Source organism: Manis javanica, chromosome 12 (genome assembly GCF_040802235.1).
Source record: "Manis javanica isolate MJ-LG chromosome 12, MJ_LKY, whole genome shotgun sequence".
NCBI classification, from domain to species: domain Eukaryota; kingdom Metazoa; phylum Chordata; class Mammalia; order Pholidota; family Manidae; genus Manis; species Manis javanica.
In genome coordinates, this window is record NC_133167.1 from 110,689,221 (window position 1) to 110,706,732 (window position 17,512).

The 17,512-nt window shown below is 52.3% G+C and overlaps 1 protein-coding gene across 13 annotated transcripts in view; it reads right to left on the bottom strand.

Annotated features, from left to right (window-relative positions):
- DLGAP2 (DLG associated protein 2) overlaps window positions 1–17,512 on the bottom strand; it is a 436,545-nt gene that overhangs the window by 144,133 nt on the left and 274,900 nt on the right. The window lies entirely within an intron of this gene.

Below are 17,512 nucleotides of genomic sequence, written 5' to 3' on the forward strand. Positions count from 1 at the left end.
AAGCCGGGGAGCCCATGGCTGCCTGTCAGTGTCTCCCTCGGAAAATTCAGAGGCTGGCTGGGATTGTCTGCATAGCTCTTCATGCTCTCAGTGCTATGACCTCAGTGTTTCTGGAGAACTGAGTGGGACTGGAGCTGTCTGTTCACCTGTTCTCACAAATACCTGGCTATGCCAACCCCGTGCGCCTTCACAGTGGACTCACAGCCACGGGGAGGACGGACGTGGACAGCTTGCAGATGCAGCATCGTGGCCATGGCCTCATGGCACAAGGTGGCGTCAAGAGATCAGGAAGCGTGTGGAAGCATTTTCATCTAAACTAGACGAGACTCCTGGCCGTGACGCTAGCTCCTGAGCACCAGTGACAGGAGCCGAGGACACACCAGCAGGCCCACTGCATACCTCCCACCACTCCGTGGCCTCTCATCCTGCCAGCTTGGCTGGCTGACCCATGGTGGCTCCCGGCAGGCCACACGGGCAGGCTGTGACCACGGGGTGCCAGTGCACCTGCCCCTTGGGCTCCAGCCGGGGCATGCTGGCCGCCCCTCCTTTACTGAGGCCCTGTTCCTAAACGCCAACGTCTTTGCTTGTGTCCCCAACCCAGGACTTCTACACCAAGCACAGCACTGCCCCTGTGGAAGCGGGCCCCCTGCTGCTGGATGCCCATGCCTCCACTGCGCTCTGCCGAAAAGCCCTTTTGCCAAACCGCTCGCTCCAAAGCCCCATCTGGCCCCACCGCCTAACATCAAGGCTCAGCGCGTAGAGCTCTGGACTACAGACAGCTGGGTCCCGCAGGCAGGACCGACTGCCTTGCCCAACGGGAGCATCCAACCTAGTCATTGCCCCAGACGCTGCCCTGAAGGGCCCCCTACTCTTGGAATGTCTAACCCTTTACCCTTTTTCCTGATGATGCTCGAATCAACTGTAGTTATTTTTTGAGGTCCAGTTTATGCTGATCTGTGGCCTCTGCCCCACATAATCCCAGCTTGGCGCGCCTGGCCCCCTCTGTTCTCTCTCACACCATCCTGCTGGTCCGCCTCCCCTGGACCCTACTGTTTGAACCTGCCCTCTCAGGTTTGTTTAAATGTGCTCTGGGCACAATTCAGTGCCTGGCTCCATGCGCTCCTGGGTCTGTCTGCCTGGAAAGTGGGTCAGCTGCTCCTCTGGGGACTACGTAGGCCTCCTGGTTGTCATGAGGTACAGTTCGGTGGATCTGCCTTGCAGCCCCCACAGGGCACTCACTGGGATCTTTGCCTGCATGTAGCTACAGATCCCCTGGCTACCTGGCTATTACCTACAGGGAGGTTCGGAGAACAGGTTTGGGCGGGGTAAGTGTGGGGTTTCTCTGTTGCATCCGTTCTGCAAACTCTTAGGCTGGAAATGTGGCCATTCAACTTTTTTGTCCAGGCTGCACAGTGTGGCAAGGCTGAGGCCAGGGACCCATGCCAACTGGGGCCACACCAGGTGTGGGGTCTCTGCCCTCGGCGCCCGCCTACCTGTCTCTTGGCCACTTTCCTCTCCCACTGCTGTCTCTCTGAACAGACAAGTTTTTCCTGACAGGCACCCGGCAGCACCTTCCTCCCCACTCCTGGCCACAGGCCCCCCTGGCCCCTCTCCTCCTCTTCTGCCTCGTCCAGTACAAATGTTCACGTGTTCTGTCGTGGGGAGACCACCCCTTCGCAGGGCCTCACTCTGTTACAGGACTTAACACCCAGCACCCACCTCGCCTTCTGCACAGCCCAGCACCCGAGACCAGGGGCCAGGCCCTTCCTGGGAGCTGCCGAAGGCATCTCGCTGAGCCCCGACTCATGCTGTGTGAGTGGCCTCTGCTCCACCATCCCAACCACTTCTCTCCCAACCTGCTGGGCCTCAGGCAGGACGGTGCATGGCTCAGCTCCACCTGGACTTCCTGAGGCTGGGGCCTTACACCTGCTGGGCAGCTTCCGCAACAGGCCTGCTGCGTCTGGTTCTCATGGCTCTGCAGGGTCAGACCCTCCACCACGTGCCCAAACTGGAGCTTTGCCCTCACCCCACCTCCCTCCGTCTCCTCCCCATTTCCAGCCAGTCACTAAATACCCTTGCCAAGATCCGTGCAGGACCCAGCTCCCCTGTCTTCCTTCCAACATTCAACCAGACAGATGATCTTTAAAAAGCATCTGGTAAAACTGGCCATTTTCCCATCTCCCAGGGCTCGGCTGTGGGACATGGCGCCCGTTCCCAGGGTCGTGCAGCCGTCCCCACCGTCCGCCTCCTTCTCTACACTCACAGCATCTGGCACGAAGCACAACAGCACCAGTTTCAGATTCTTCCCTGCATTCGAGACTATAAATGCTTTACCCCTTGAACAACTCAGAAAGCACTTAACTATTTTTTTAAAAATAAAAATAGCCTATTTTTCTGGTTACAAAATAAATGAATACACAGAATGAAATAATTTGAGGTATGCTAAGACATTTAAAGGAAAATATCACCACAATCTTGCAATATAAATATGTTCACATTTTAACTGGTACATGTCTAAGTATCTTCTGTGTATACATAGATGGTCAGATTCATGTTTCATAAAAATGACACCACAGACACTATTTTTATCAAATTAATTAAGATAATATCATAACATGATATATAACATACTTCCGCAATGACGGCGGTCTATCTCTAGGCACACGTGCATGCACACATGCACGCACGCACGCACTGGCTACTCACACAGCTCCACTGATTTGGATGTATCACTTATTTATTGCTCTCTGATGGAGCACTAGGACTTCCAATTTCTTGTTATTATAGAAATACACTCTAAATATTTCTGCATGTACAAATATGCATATTTCTTTTTCCCCCCGAAGATTCCATAAATATTTAAGGCTTTTTGTGTTTCTTCCTAAGTGCTGGGGTTCATAGGTGAACAAGAAATTTACATTTTACATTTTCTTAACATAATTTGCAGAAATGGAATTCTTATCTTAAAGGTTTTGCTCATCTTAAATTGCCAAACTGACCTATGGGTTTAAATAATATAGGGCATATTAATAATGTTAATATAATATATTAATATATTGTATATATTAATGACATGACTAATATACAATTATATATTAAAATATCAAAAATAGAAATACAGCTATTAACATTCTCTCTATATATATGCATATGTTGCTATTAAACATAAATGAAAGCCCATTTTCCCATACCTTTGTGAACATTGGCCATTATTAATCTTTACCAGCTGGATAGGCAAACAACGGGATCTCATTTTAAGTGCATAAATGTAATTAGCAGTGATGCTGAATGCCTTTTGACTGTACGTGCATATTTTCTGAATGTTTTCATGAACTACCTGCTCTTACATTTTAAGTGCATAAATGTACTTACCTTTTATGTTATGTACCGTACCTTTTAAGGCTTTTTAATTTGTTAGGAATATTAGCTCTTTCTCAATATTTGCTAGTGGCTGATCTATTTTTAATTTACCCTTTAAATCTAATTTTGCTGAAGAAGAATTTCCTTAGTGTTGTTCCATGAAATCAGGTATAATAGTTCTTTTTGTTTATATTGTCCTTGTTTTCAAAATCCATGTTCAAACATCCTCACCCATTCCAAGATGACACAAAAAGCCACCAAAATTACCTCCCATAATTCTTACGGTTTTCTTTTGTTGTGTTTAAACTTTTAGTCCCCTGGAATATGAGTGGAGATGTTAGGTGGGAATCCAATATTGCTGTTTTATTTCAAATGCTGTTTTATCCCATTTAATAGTCTGTAGCGACCACTTCAGTGGGCCAGATAACCAAAGAATTTAGAAAGTTGCTCAAGGACGCAGAGGCTAGAGGCACTACCCCAAGTCCTACTGAACACAACCACCTCAGCGGCCTGTTAGCTTCAGAGCGAACCCAATGGCTTCCTCACGTGGGTCTTACACATGGCACTTTAATTCATGTCTGTGTGTGATTAGGCACAATGTAAAAGGTCTCGGAGGGAAGTCTTGCTCATACATGTATTTTGCGACACATAGATGAGTCACATGCACTGCGATGTTTTCTGAGCACGATGCTTAGATAAGCTCATGACAGTGACTGAGATGTTTCTGAGCTAACCTGCTTTCCCAGGTCCGATTTCTGAAGAGTGACTGTTCCCATTGCCTGGCTGTAGCTGATTCGCTAGACAGTAAGTGGAAAGTTTCTGGCTGTGTGCGGCCTTTGCACGCATTCTGCAGTTGAAAATCTTAGAGTTGGAAACGTCAGGACGTAGCCTCATAGGTTTTTTACAGAAACCTTCTTACAGATTTCTGTACATGTTCACTTAAAAGTGTTTGTTGAGTCATCACTGCGATGAGTCAGCTGCTTGGCAAGGCCAGGGGCACGAGGGAGAGAAGACCCCGCGCCTGCCACCCAGGTGATCGCTCGCTGTGGGATGCGGAGGTGGGAACTGCACACGTGCGGGCGAGTGCAGGAGAATGTGGAGGTGGCCACCACAACATCCTGCTGTAGTCATGAGCAGTGCGGGGGCACCACACCCCCATGCACACCTCTCATGGTGCTGAGCACCCCACTAGAAGGTGACTCTGTCCTCCACGTCCACGTGGCAAGGACCTGGTTTGATCAGTGTGGCAGAAGAGAAGACAAAAGAGAAGCAATGCACCCCATGGGCAGACGGATGAATGACGACGGTGGGAGGGAACCACGGGAGGCAAAGGCCTCTGCAGACAGAGAGGCCTCGGCCTGAAAGCCGGCGCTTCTCCGCTTGTTTCCCCAGGACCCAGACCAGGGCCTACACAGGAAATGGGTGTGTTGATGAGGACGAAGCCTCACCCTGTGCCGGCAACTTGGCGAGCTTCAGATTCAGGCTGAAGGGGTGGGAGGAACCCAGGCCACACAAAAAAGGGACCCATCTCATACCAATGATACCTTAATTTTTAAAAAAAGGGGGGAAGCCATCTCCTACACACGTGTCATGTTTCACGGTTGGGCAGCCGCAAAAACCCAGTAAGCCTTTTTGGTAAATAAGTTGATTTTAAAAATGTTTAATTCCACCAGAGGAGTTGAGTTAGGCTCAGTGTCCGTCCCAGAGAAATAAAGGCTTTGGTGGGTCCTGCAGGGTGACCTGAGCTGGACGTTCGTGACCTTGATGCTGCAGGCTGGAGCTGGCGGCAGCATGAAGAGGGGGCAGCAACTCCTCAGACATGAGCATCAGAACCAGCATGGCTGAGGAAGGGGGCGTCAGGTCAGCCCAGAGTGTGAGGCCTGGCACGGGGGGGACAGCCCAGAGTGTGAGGCATGGCACGGCCAGGCATGCAGGGGGCACGGAAGCCCCTCCTGTGACCCATGTTGGCATTTTGCTGGACACAGAAGTTTAATTCCATGTTATGACTAGAAGTCAAATGAAGCCCCATTCTCCCAAAACCGTGTCCCCAAAAGGGGCCACTGTCCACATGCCTTCCTGCACTGGGATGCATGCGCGCCAACTGCAGCCCGTCCCGCAGTGCCAAAGGCTTCACCTGCATGTCCACTGACATCTCTCCAGCTAGGTCTCAGCAGCACGGACCGTCCTGCCCACTGGTTCCCTGGCCCCTCGGCGGTCCGCAGTGGCTTGCTGGTTGGCAGCGTGAGAGCAGGTTACCATGGAAGCTCCCCAGGAAGGGACCTTGCTGAAGCCAGCCATGCTGGTATGTAGCCAGAGCCAAGTTTCGAAGCTCCATTTACTCATGCCAGGGAACAGACTCCATGGGGGAGCCACACCTGGGGGGGGCCTCTCCCCACAATGCACAGGAGGATGTATGCAGCAGGTCTGGTCACAGAAGCCTGGGCTTCCTGCACCGTCTCAACCCCCTTTGTGGAGATGTCTGTCTTTGAAAATCACTGGCCTCGAGTTTAGGAGGTCTGGGCCCCATTCTCTATCCAGCAGGTAACTCTGAGAGCCCCATTTTCTGGAGTGCCGTGAGATTCACAGAAGAGAGGGCTCGACCCTGGTGGCCACCGTGGGCTCAGACCCCCGTTGGTGCAATAAAATATCATCCGAGAATAATGCATCCGATGTAGGCCTGGCACAAGGAGGCGGTCAGAGAGTGTCTTTACTAAGAGGTACCAGTCCTTAAACTGATTCAGACTGCTGGGCTTTTAAATTAGATTGCTGGGTATTTTGCCATGATCTCGACAATCTAATCATTACTTTATACCACAGTGTTTTGATAACACGAACTGAAATGAATGAAGTTAAACAAGACAGATAATTACAGAATCATAACAACTCAGAGATGAGCTTAGTGTTCAAACCTACAATGCCCAAATGGGTGCGAATACCTGCTCCTGCAGTTATACGATAGGAAAATGTTGTTTTCCAGCGAAAAGGTTAAATGCAGCAGGAACTAATCCTTCCCAGATGTTCACTGATAAGTAAATTGGAGCAAATGGAAATAATCAGAATTCCCAGTGTCTTCAAAATGACTCTTGTCACTTTGTGTCCCACTGTCCTAAAACAGGGACAAAGCAGGCATCAGCCCAGGAACACTGGCCAACCTCCCACAGGCAACGCTGTAGCCCTGCTGAGCTCAGTAGATGCCTGAATAAATGTGTACTTCGAGAGTCAAACGGGACATGTCCTGGGGTCAGGGGAAGAGCCAGTGGCTGTGAAGTGACCGCACAGCAACATGTCTCGGCCAGGTCGCGTCAGCCCCTGGACACATGCCCTTCACCCAGAATCACAGCTGCATTTTGTGATCTTCTGGACTGTGAAGAAATAACTGACCTTCCAACCAGGAAGACTTTTTCCAGACAGAATGCCCTTTATGCCGACCTTCTGTGCAGTGGCTTACGGTGTCTAGGAAGGTCTTTGTGGGTCTGTCGTACAAGTATGACCGTCCTGTCGAGCATGTGGGAAACCCCACATGCTGGTGCCAACGCCCATAGAAGGAGCCACGTTCTGTGCAGTCACGTGGTGAGCTGGAGAGGCCTTGGGGTGTATTTGCTGTTCCCACACAGCAGACCCCTGTGGATCCAGAGGGACTTTATTTAGGACGATCAGCCAGGGGAAGCGAGCTTTGCAGAGGGGGTAGCCCTCTTGCTTGTGAAATGGTCTCAGTGTATTTGGTGGCTTTGACAGAACATGGATAGGGCAGCTGTAAACAGTAGGTATTTACCTCTCCTTTGGAGGCTGGGGGTTGAGATCCGGGTGCCACAGTGTCGGGTTCTGAAAGCAGCCAACCTCTCCTTGCGTCCTTCCCAACGTGGAGAGGGAAGGTCAGTGAGCAAGACTTCTGTGACCCTTCCATGGGCCCAATCCCATCATGAGGATGCATTCCCATGACCTCGTTACCTCCCAGGCCCCAGACACAGTCTCCACCACGTGGGGTGAGGGCTGCGGCATGCTGATCTAGGGGGCACAAATGTTTATTCTACAGCAAGCAACATCATGGAATATTCACAAAACCCACCTCCTGGTAAGAGGAATCTCCCCCTGCTGCCTTCAGGGCCAGACATGTCGCCAGGCAGATTCCCCGGGGGCACCTGATCCCACTGGGGTCTCTCGCACACGCCTTGCCAGCCCTCAGTCAGCAGAGGCACGTCCATGCCCATACACAGGCCCAGAGGCATGAACTGCAGGGGCTCTGAGCTACCACCGCCAGCTGGTGGACACGTCCATATGTGGACCTGTCCAGGAGCGCCAGCCGTCTGTCCGAAGTCCTGCTGCCCGCCCACACACCCCCGGGAGACGCCCAGACCTCTTAACTGTTCACCACAGGGAAGTGCGTGCACACATTCCAACGATCAAGCCAACGACTGCTCTCAAGGCTGAGTCCCGCGCTCCAGCACCGACCATGCTCAACTGGACATGGCCGTGGCCATGGCATGGCTCCGTGCTGACTCCCCAATCTACATTAGAATCAGTGATACAAATTTGTCCTGATGTACAATGAAATGTGGACCACTGGTTATCTTGCATACATTTGGGTCATGTGACCCCATGATTCGTTCCCTGGAACATTTAACAGCAAATTCAGAACATCTGGGTGAACATCTAAGTTAATCTCCTATGGTTCCATTGCAGAGAAGGAACCCACCTTAAGGATCCCAGGAGGACTGACTCCTGGCTTGGTCAGCCTGAGCCCTGCTTCCTGGGGACCATGTTCTGTCTCGGCTGCATCGGGAAGGTAAGAAATAGAAGGCTTGCCCTCTGCTGCTCCCTGTCTGCCCCCACCCGCCCATCCGTCTGATGGTGAGAGCATGTGGACAACGGGCTTTGAAGGTGGTGAGGTCTGGGCTGGAGCACTGGCTCTGCGAGCAGCTCTGCGACGTCGGAGGCCGCGCTGACCTCTCTGTACTTTCACAGAGTGCTTCTGGTGTGCTGGGGCCGAGGCCAGGACGGCGCCTAGACATCCTACAGCCCAGGACCTCACACAGCGGGGACGCGCAGCCCCCCATCACCACACCGAGCCAGCCTGGAGCGGCTCCCCAGCGCCCGGAGGGATGGGCACCAGGGCGGGTGCTGCTCCCTCCCCTGCTGCGCTGGCACCCCATGAGTGTCTGTGGTGATGAAGGGCTTTTCAGGATCTTTTAAAAATCCTTTACATGGGAAATAGGTTTTTGTCAAGTGTAAAGCTGCCCCACCCTGATTCTGAACGCTCAGCTCCTTGACGCTTCGGATGCTGCTTTGCCGAGTGTGGTCCCCGGGCCAGCGGCATCAGGAACAGCTGGGAACCTGCCGGAGCCGCCGACTCTTGGGTAGTCCTATCAGCTGGTCATGGTAGAGGGTTTTGTTACAGAGACAATGGCCTGCAGGACACGGCTTGCTCGGGGGAGGAGCAGGCATGGCTGTGGTGCCGGGCGGGCCTGGAGCTCTGGGCCCCTGCGGCCACACCACCTGGGCAGGTGCCCAGGTCACAGCACCTGCACTGCAGCCAATGGGGCTCTGCCAGGAGTACGTGGAGCTCTGGGTGCCCGTCTAGATCTTCAAACTCTTCTCAGTCCCCCCAGTTCCTTTCTCAGAGCCAACTACATCCAAAGAACACTCCCCGCAGAGCTGGGTGATTCTCTGGGCTCAGTTTCCTCATCCAGAAGGCACAACAGATGAAGTTCATCTTACAGAGCCAGGGAGGGGCCCGTGACCCAAGCCGGGGCACTTACAAGCAGGGATCGCGCACAGACACCCACTTCCCCGGCCTCAACTGTCTGTGACGTGGGTGCCGACCGCGGCTAACAGCTCCGTTCTTTTGGCAGAGAACCCTGGGAGAGCCTGTTAGCAACAATTAATTCCCCTCAAATTTCTACATCCAATGTCATCACCATCAGGTTTAGGATAACATGAAAGATGTTTAAATTCTTTCTTCCCCAGTCAAGAATAATAGAGTTCAGAGGAAACAGTTTCCCTTTACGGGGACAAATAATCCTGCATGTAAGCCCAGCGGTGGACAAGCGTCAAACGTCTGGGGCAGAACGCCAGCCGTCCCCGTTTTGCCTGTGCTTTCCGTTTCTCTAGCTACAGGTCCAGCAAGTGCACCTGACTTCCATCAGGCTGACAGCCACACCACGGCTCCCCTCTGCCATGCAAGCTGGGCAGCAGGACCCACTAGCATTTAGGGTCCAGAACAGGCAGTTAGGGAGTGGCCACACACTGGCTACATTTAAGGCTCACTGCAAAGGACAGTGTTACTTAGTTCCACTGAATGCATAGCTAACGATTCCTAGTAGGTGCTGGCACCACTGCTGGGAACAGGACACAACAGGAGAAAAACACAACTTCTCTCCCTCAAGGAGCTGACACGTGTATTAGGGGACAAGAAATGCATGTGAAAAAACTGGAGAGATAAAGTGAGATGACCTAAACCACCTTGCTTCGGATGCCATATTGCTATAGCAACAGCCACAGAAGTAAGCTAATAAGGAATGCATGTTATTAACTGTCAATAAGCACCTAAACATACAGATCGATTTACTTAATCCTTGTAACAATCCTATGTCCTGGGAGGGCATGAGGTCACCAGGGTGGGCCCTGATCTCACAGGTCTGGGGCCCTTATAAGAAGAGGAAATGAGGACACAGACATACAGAGGGAAGGCCATGTGAGAACAGGGGAGACGCAGTCTGCACGCCTAGGGGGCGCTCAGGAGGACCTGCCCTGCTCATGCCTGACCCTGGGCCTGAGCCTGCAGCCTGGGAGGGTGGGTGTCTGTGGTTTCTGCAGCCCTGTGCTTGCCTGAGCAGACCTGCACACCCACCCTGCACATGCTTCAGAGAAGCTCCTATGGACAGGATGCTGGTAGGCGGTGAGGCCTGGCACCTGTGTGGCCCTGCTTTCGCTGGACAGCAGCTGTGCAGCAGGAGAGATGGTAAGGCTACAGGTAATAAGATACAGGCTAATGGGCATCCCAGGCATCCTGAAGGACTTACACTTGCCCATTTTCAATAATTAATCCCCAAGTAGCCCCCCATGTAACGTATGGAGGGCCAGAGTGGATGGCAGCATACATATCTTTCTTGACTGTTCACGGAGAATTCCCCAGGGGAGAGTGCGGGCTTCCAGAGCTCGCATGTGAGCTGGTCTTCAGGCCGGCACGTGGCCGCCCAGTGCTTTGTAGGAGCGCAGTACCAGCCCCACTCAAATCCACCCAGCTAAGAACCCACAATCTAACTGCAGTCTGAGCGAACTGTCTGCATGTTAGAATGTGAGGAAAGCCAGCACCCATGTAAACCAGCTCCCGCCCACCCCAGTGGGGCCACTGGGCGGAGCGGGCCGATTCTGCAGGGCTCCCGCCGGCTCACGATCTTGGAGAGCCTGAAGGCCGTCCTCTCACTGCATCTTCTTGGCCCCCTCTTACCTCTCTTAACAGTTTATGTGTAACTCGTTCTTGAATCAGGCCAAGTAACTGGGTATTTCTGATGAAACTTGACATTTAATCCAGAGACTGTAAGTGCTTGCACAAACAGCAGTTTTCTGAATCGCGGTGCAGAATGCATACATAATACCACAGTATTTAAAAAGCAAACGGTGTTCAATGAGACACACATCAAATCCTCTGTTACTAGAATAAGATGCATCACAGTTTCCAAGCACAGCAACCAAAATTACCTTCCCAAATGCTTTTTATTGGCAAAGTGTGAGTCATACCTTTCTGGATTCTGGGATTGCAAAGATGACGCTGGGAAGGGCAGGTGAATGGGTTCCACTTCCCTCTGTGGTCCCGTAGGTGAGCCTGAACCTCATGGGCAGCTCACAGGGAGACACATGAGCTCGAGTCACGAGGTCAGAACGTGTGTACTCGGTTCTGGGTGACTGCTGAGCTGTGAGCTCCCCAGAGGGACAGTCACATGTGTTCAGCAGATGCTTAAAGAGGTCTGGAATCTAGAAGAGACTCCAAAAGAAGAGCCTTTAGGCCTCAATTCCCGGGGGGAAATTTTCGAGTTTATACGTTGTGCTCCATGTTACCTGGTGATTCTCACAGACGAGGCCCAGGCAGCGGCGACATCCCCTTGCTGCGGCTCCGCGAAACCCTCGCTCCTGCGGGAAGGGGCTTCCCAGAACACGACTGACAGTTAATCAGCCCCACTGGAGACGGGGTCGGTGGCCGAGTGGGGCCCAGCAGGGGATGTCAGCAGTGCTTGCCAGAGAGCGCCTCATCTCCCAGGGGCCCTCCCGCACCCCCTCCTCGGGTCCCTGCTCTGAGACGCGCCCCCCGCTGCAGGTTGCTGGTGAGCATCCCTCCTCCGCCCATGGCCTCAGCCCTTCCTGCCCCACTGTCCCCACCCTCCCCTCTGCACCTGCAGTGCCAGCTTCTGGCTCACCACCCCGAGGTGCCCGCCAGTCACTATGTATCTCCCTCCACCGGGAGGGCCTCTGTCTCCCACCCAGCTACCCTTTTGCCAGCCACCCCTCCCTCCCTGGAGCCTTAGCTCAGGCCCCACCTCCTCCAGAAAGCCTGCCCCGACCCCCACTCCAGGCTAGCCCATGTGTTCCTTCTACCCCGTGAACACTATGGTGCGGTTCTATGCGACGGTACGACATGACCTTGCAGAAATCTGATGGCCAGACATGGGTGGGTGGTCCTCTGCACTGTGAGGTCCTTGAGGGCAGGACCTGCATTTTATTTATCTGGATCTCTAGCCCTCAGCTCTGAATCTGCTACAGGTTAGGTGATGAATATGTATTTTATGAAGAAATAAGATGAGAATATTGACAATTTCAGAAATAATGCATTGGAATTCATTTTAGAAAAAGGGAAAAAGGGGGAAGAGAGAAGAGAATGGGAAACTCTTAAAATACTGTGAGGATCTCGCGAATTCCCCAAGCAAGCTGCCAGTCCGGGCTCACCACAGGGTGAGTCAGATCAGCCCAGCCAGCTTAGATTTATGGGGCCAGCATGGTTCCTTCAAGGACAGACTGCCTTTCAGCGATTCCTCTGACGCATCACGCGGGAGCCCTCATTCCTCAGCTTCAGCTTGTGGGGCTCCTGTGTCACCCATTTTCTCCTCCTGGGCAATCATTTATTCTGGACAGAGAAAACAATGGACAGCACATTTAATCTGAGTTCCCCATGCCCACTCTCAGCCTTCTGGACACCAAAGTGTTGTTCACCTTGAAAGGCTTTCCTCCTGTCTGCTCCCAGGTCCTGGGGAAATTTTGGAACACTGCCCACGTAGCCGTGTCCACGGGGACCGGAGATTGATTTTGCCCGACTTGGCATGCTCATATCCTCTGCGCTGCAGACAGCCAAGGTCATCAGTGGCCTGAGGACATTCAGGTGGCTGCTTTCACTTCAGCAGGAATGATCTTACCTGCTGAGCGCTTCCTGACGGCCATGCCTGCTCAACGATGCACTTTCTCATCAGTGACTGGAGAAGCTTTGGGCTCAAAATGAGCTTGGCTCACCCCTTCCTGACCCACAGCAGGTAGTGCCCAGCAACTTGCAGATGCAGGGCCTCTAAGGTTTGTCTTCAGGCTCCCTGTGCGGTGTGTGTGCCCCACCATCTCGGGACCCCTGGGCTCAGGCACATGGTCACTCAGCTGGTGCCCCTCCCACGGCTGTCCCCGCTCAATGCCTGGGCCTGCAGGGGGCCTTGCTCTGTGCATGGAGCTCCATGCCTGGTACGGACAGGAAAGGATTTTCCTCCAGTCTCTGGTTGGGAGCCAGATACTCCTCAGTGTGACCGACCTTCAGACAGGCCTCCTCCTGACCTGAGCCTGTGATGACTTTTTCTCAGAGTATTTGCTTTAGAAAATGTGTTTTGTGGACCCTTTCTCTGTCCCTTTGCAAGGTCAAAAGCGTCCGGCCAGCTTTGTCCCAGGACGGTCTCTCCAGGATCTGGAAGCCATCCTTCTGCCTGCGACTGTCCGGGGGTGTGGAGTCCCACCTGTCTCAGATGGCAGCTCCCGCTGGAGTGGGCACACACCATGCCAGGTTTTCTCTGTGAAAAGAGGCATCACTGGGAGGTAGTGGGAAGGACACAGGGCTCGTTCCCCGGGCATTGTCTCAGCCTTTCCTGCAGCCTCAGTGTCCCATGGTGCATGGAGGGATCTGTCACGAAGAGGCGTGGGTCTCCCTGCTGGTTTCCATGCCCGCTGGCCTTTCTATGAATGTCACGCCCCTTCTGATAAAGGACGGTTGAAATCATGCAGGCTGGAAGGCAACTCTACCTGCACGTGGACTTTGTTTGGTCCATCCAGTAGCTTTTTAATGAATTACTGCCAACATCTAAAATGAAAAGGTTGCAGACAGCAGCCAGATTTGGGGCTCTCTTTGACACGCAAGGTCCTGACAGTTCTGGTCCATGTCCCAGGGGCGCAGTGGGTGGAGGGCTGTGGCCTATCGCTCCCAGGTGGGGTACCGCTCTGCGTCTCCACGGCCTTCCTGGCCTGGCAGCAGGCGAGGCTGCCACACTCAAATGTGAAAAAGTACCACAATGAGGAAAGATCTGAAAAATGACCAGGAAAGGGAAAAGGCAGGGAGCCTGGCATGTGCAAACTCTGACCTTGCAAAATGGACATTTCACACTGAATTACCTGAGTGGTTCAGAAAATCGTGAGGTCATGTTGCTGAGCCTAAAATAAAGTCAAAAGAAGCCAGTGCTGTTGCTCAAAACTAAGGTTTTTTAGGTCCTGACAATAAATCACCAGAAAATAGATTTGAATTACTCCAGTGTTGGGCGGTGCCACTGAACACGTGTGACAGCCCACAGGTTAGGGCAAGCCCCCCACTGGGTGGCCAGGTCGAGGGGCTGTTGCCGGTGTGGACAGGGATGCAGAGGGCACCCTGCGGCATGGGGGGTAAGCTGCTCTGGCTGACACACGCACAGACGCATGTTGGGTGCCCTACTCCCCACAGAATCCACACGAGGGCACCTGTGGCCAGTCACTGTCTGCATCTGTGATTTAAGAAAACTGGCATGCAGAGGTGGGCATGACCAGTTTGAGGGCACAGGGCAAAAAGGTGAAGTGGGCACAGGTCATCTCTATAGATGCAGCCCTTCTCCCATTTGTCACAGGCACACTTCGGGTGTATGTGGGTTTAACTGCCAAATCCCAGCTGCTCCTTTCTCCCAAGCTCCCTAAATCTTCCCAAATTCGATGCTGGGGAATTTGCGCCATAAGCAGAGAACTTAGCTGCCCCTTTGCACGGGAGCGGGTCCGTCCGGCCCTGGCCAGGTGGAGTGGCCAAGCCGGCATGAGCTAGGTGAGACGACAGGACACTTCTAAGAAGCTGAAGTGCTGGTCACCTACTTCCAGACCCACGTGTTTAGAAAGAAATTACTCCTTGAAATGATAGTGCAGTTTTCATTCAAGAATTTCATTCAGCAGGAAACGCTGGGAGAACTTGTCTTGCATTAATTTCTTTTGTACAAATTTGGTCACCAACCAATTCAGTTCCTACTTAACATCTTTCACAGAGAAAATGCTTGACCCATATTGACTAAACTGAGAAACCTGATAAGCAGACACAGGTGGGCCTGCTGACTCATTTCTGGTTCTATCTACACTGTGTTCTGAGCCAAGAACATCCCGCCCAAAACACAGCCCATTTGATCCTGTTCACTTCAAGCAATGTGACCAAAAAGAAGCTGGAGAAATGCTTACGGGTCTCACAGCCCCAGACAGGTGCCTATAGAGCCTGCATTAAGTTAATCCTCAAGATGAGAACAGGAGAGAAGATCTGTAGAGATAAAAATAAAATTTTGAAAGGCAACACACAGATTTGCTTCCATTTTCATTTTTGTAGTCTCTCAGGAAGAAACATGTGCCCCTTAAATATAAAAACTATGAATCAAGGTCACGTCTCAATACTCCAAAGTCGTTTGCTGGGGAGAATCTGATCCATGAAACATTGCCTGGAGGAGCCGGCCACACGGTCCTTTGAAAGTCACCCCGTTTCAGGACGTCACTCGGGACGCTGGCAGCCCCGTGTCTGGGTCAGGGCTTGTCCCCAGCAGGAGCACTGTCAGCGCGTCCCCTAGGGCCGTACCGGCCGCACGCACTGCGACTCTCCCATCCCGTTGCTCCTGCTGACCTAATAGTGGGACTAACAGTGTTAATTCTGGCTGCAGACGCATGTGGCCACCCAGAGTTAAAGGGAAAGACCACAGGAGAAGGGGTTCCTTCCCACTGTCAGGGTGAAAATTCGAAACCTGGCCCCTTTTTGGTGATGACCCGCCTCCCTTCAGACGCTGTAAGTGTGTCTGGAGCACACGTGAGTAGTAAGGAGTGAGAGCAGAATCTCACACCTGCACGCAGGCTGCACAGGCACCTGCTGCCCACGCCACCCACGGTTGGCATGCATGTGGAGCCCCGTGGTCCTGCAGAAGGTGTGTTTCTGAGTCCGGCATTCTGCTCCCTGCGGACCTCATGTGCGCTGCGTCTGAGCAAACGTATCCGGGGCAGCGGAGTGCCGGCTGTGACTGCCGGTGTGGATCCCAATGCCCGGCACACAGCGGGCCCTCAGAGGCTGCCCGTGAGCAAATGCACATGGCATCGCCACCTCAGGCCCTGGGGTGCAGCTTGACCTTTCTGAGAATCATCAGAGAGGTAAGCTTCTTGGCTCTGAGCATGGGCAGCAGTCAAAGGCATGAGCTTGTCTTCTAGCTGCTTTGGGAGTGAGAGCTGGCCTCATGCTCCCAGGGACAGGACCGTTTCTCCACTGGGGCGGTGGGCACCTGCGGGTGGAGCCATGGGCAGCCACGGGACGAGGGTCACTGTGACCACCAACAGTGGGGGTGGCATGTAGCCATGCACTGAAGGGCTAACATGATTACGGGGCAGCAGGGACCTCAGGAAGCTGAATAAGGGCTAACGCCAGTGGATCCACCGGACGGGGGCTGAATGTGGTGCTGAGGATGAACACAGATTTCGAACTTAATACAGTCTCGAAATCTAGACCAAGATGTTTGTTTTACTGCCTGTGAGCCTCCAACCCTCTGAGGCAAGTGGACATAGACACACAGCAGGCGGACTCCGAGCCGCAGCCCCCAGGTCCTGTCCCGCGGGGCATCTGAAGGGAGCCCTCAGGGGATGGCCACAGGGAGCTGCCAAGTGGCGGTCAGGACACGCTCACAGGTAAATGTCCAGGGGGGCTGGCCTGCCTCAGGGGTGGGTCACAGGAAGCCAGGAGCCCCAGAGCCCCATGGGGACCCCCACACCACATGGGGAGAAGCTGGGGGCCCACCATCAGGCAGGCATTATCTAAAATAACATATTTTTTCATTTAAAAATATGCATGCATGGTGGACAGACAAGCAAAAAGACTCTGCATCTCACCACCTGGACACAAGCCCTGCTGGCCCTGCTGGAAACACAGGCCTTTGCCTGGAACACAAGAGCTTCTGTGCAAATGTGGTCCTCTTGCCACACTCGGGCTCCTTTGCTTTATCCACCAAAAACACTTTCCTCCATGGCACCATCATCCCTGGCTGCATAGGACGCCATGATGGGCAGCTTCTCATCCACACAACTACCACTGCTGAACATCCACATGGTTTTCAATTTTTCATGCTGTGAGAACATCTTTTTGCTAAGTTCCTAGAACTGGAATTTTTGGTCAAAGCAAATTAACATTTCTAACTTTCCCAGAAGCCATCATCTATTTGCACGCTTATAAAGAGTGATGGCCATATTCATTAAAAATATAATAATGTCATAAGTACAAAAAGACTTCAGATAGTTTCATTTTTCCCAATTTCCATTTATTCCATTGCAGTAATATCGGGACTTTTTCATGGCTGTCACTGTCTGTGTCACAAGCACACAAAGCTGCTGGTTCACTGATTTCCTGCTGTGCTTTGATGATCAGCTGATCTTACACATTCAAAGAAATTATTGCTGCTTACAAGGGAACCTGTTTCTGTATGAAACCCCTTATAATAGTTTTAAGGCTATATTTGTTTCAATTGCTGGAAAAAGAATGAAACATCTATAAATACAGGACATTCCTAAGAATTTGCCTGGAGGTACAGGCAAATGTGTTTGTCTTGAATGTTAAACAAACATGTACAGAATATACTATTGAACTAGTTGACAGGATTTATAACACAGCCATATG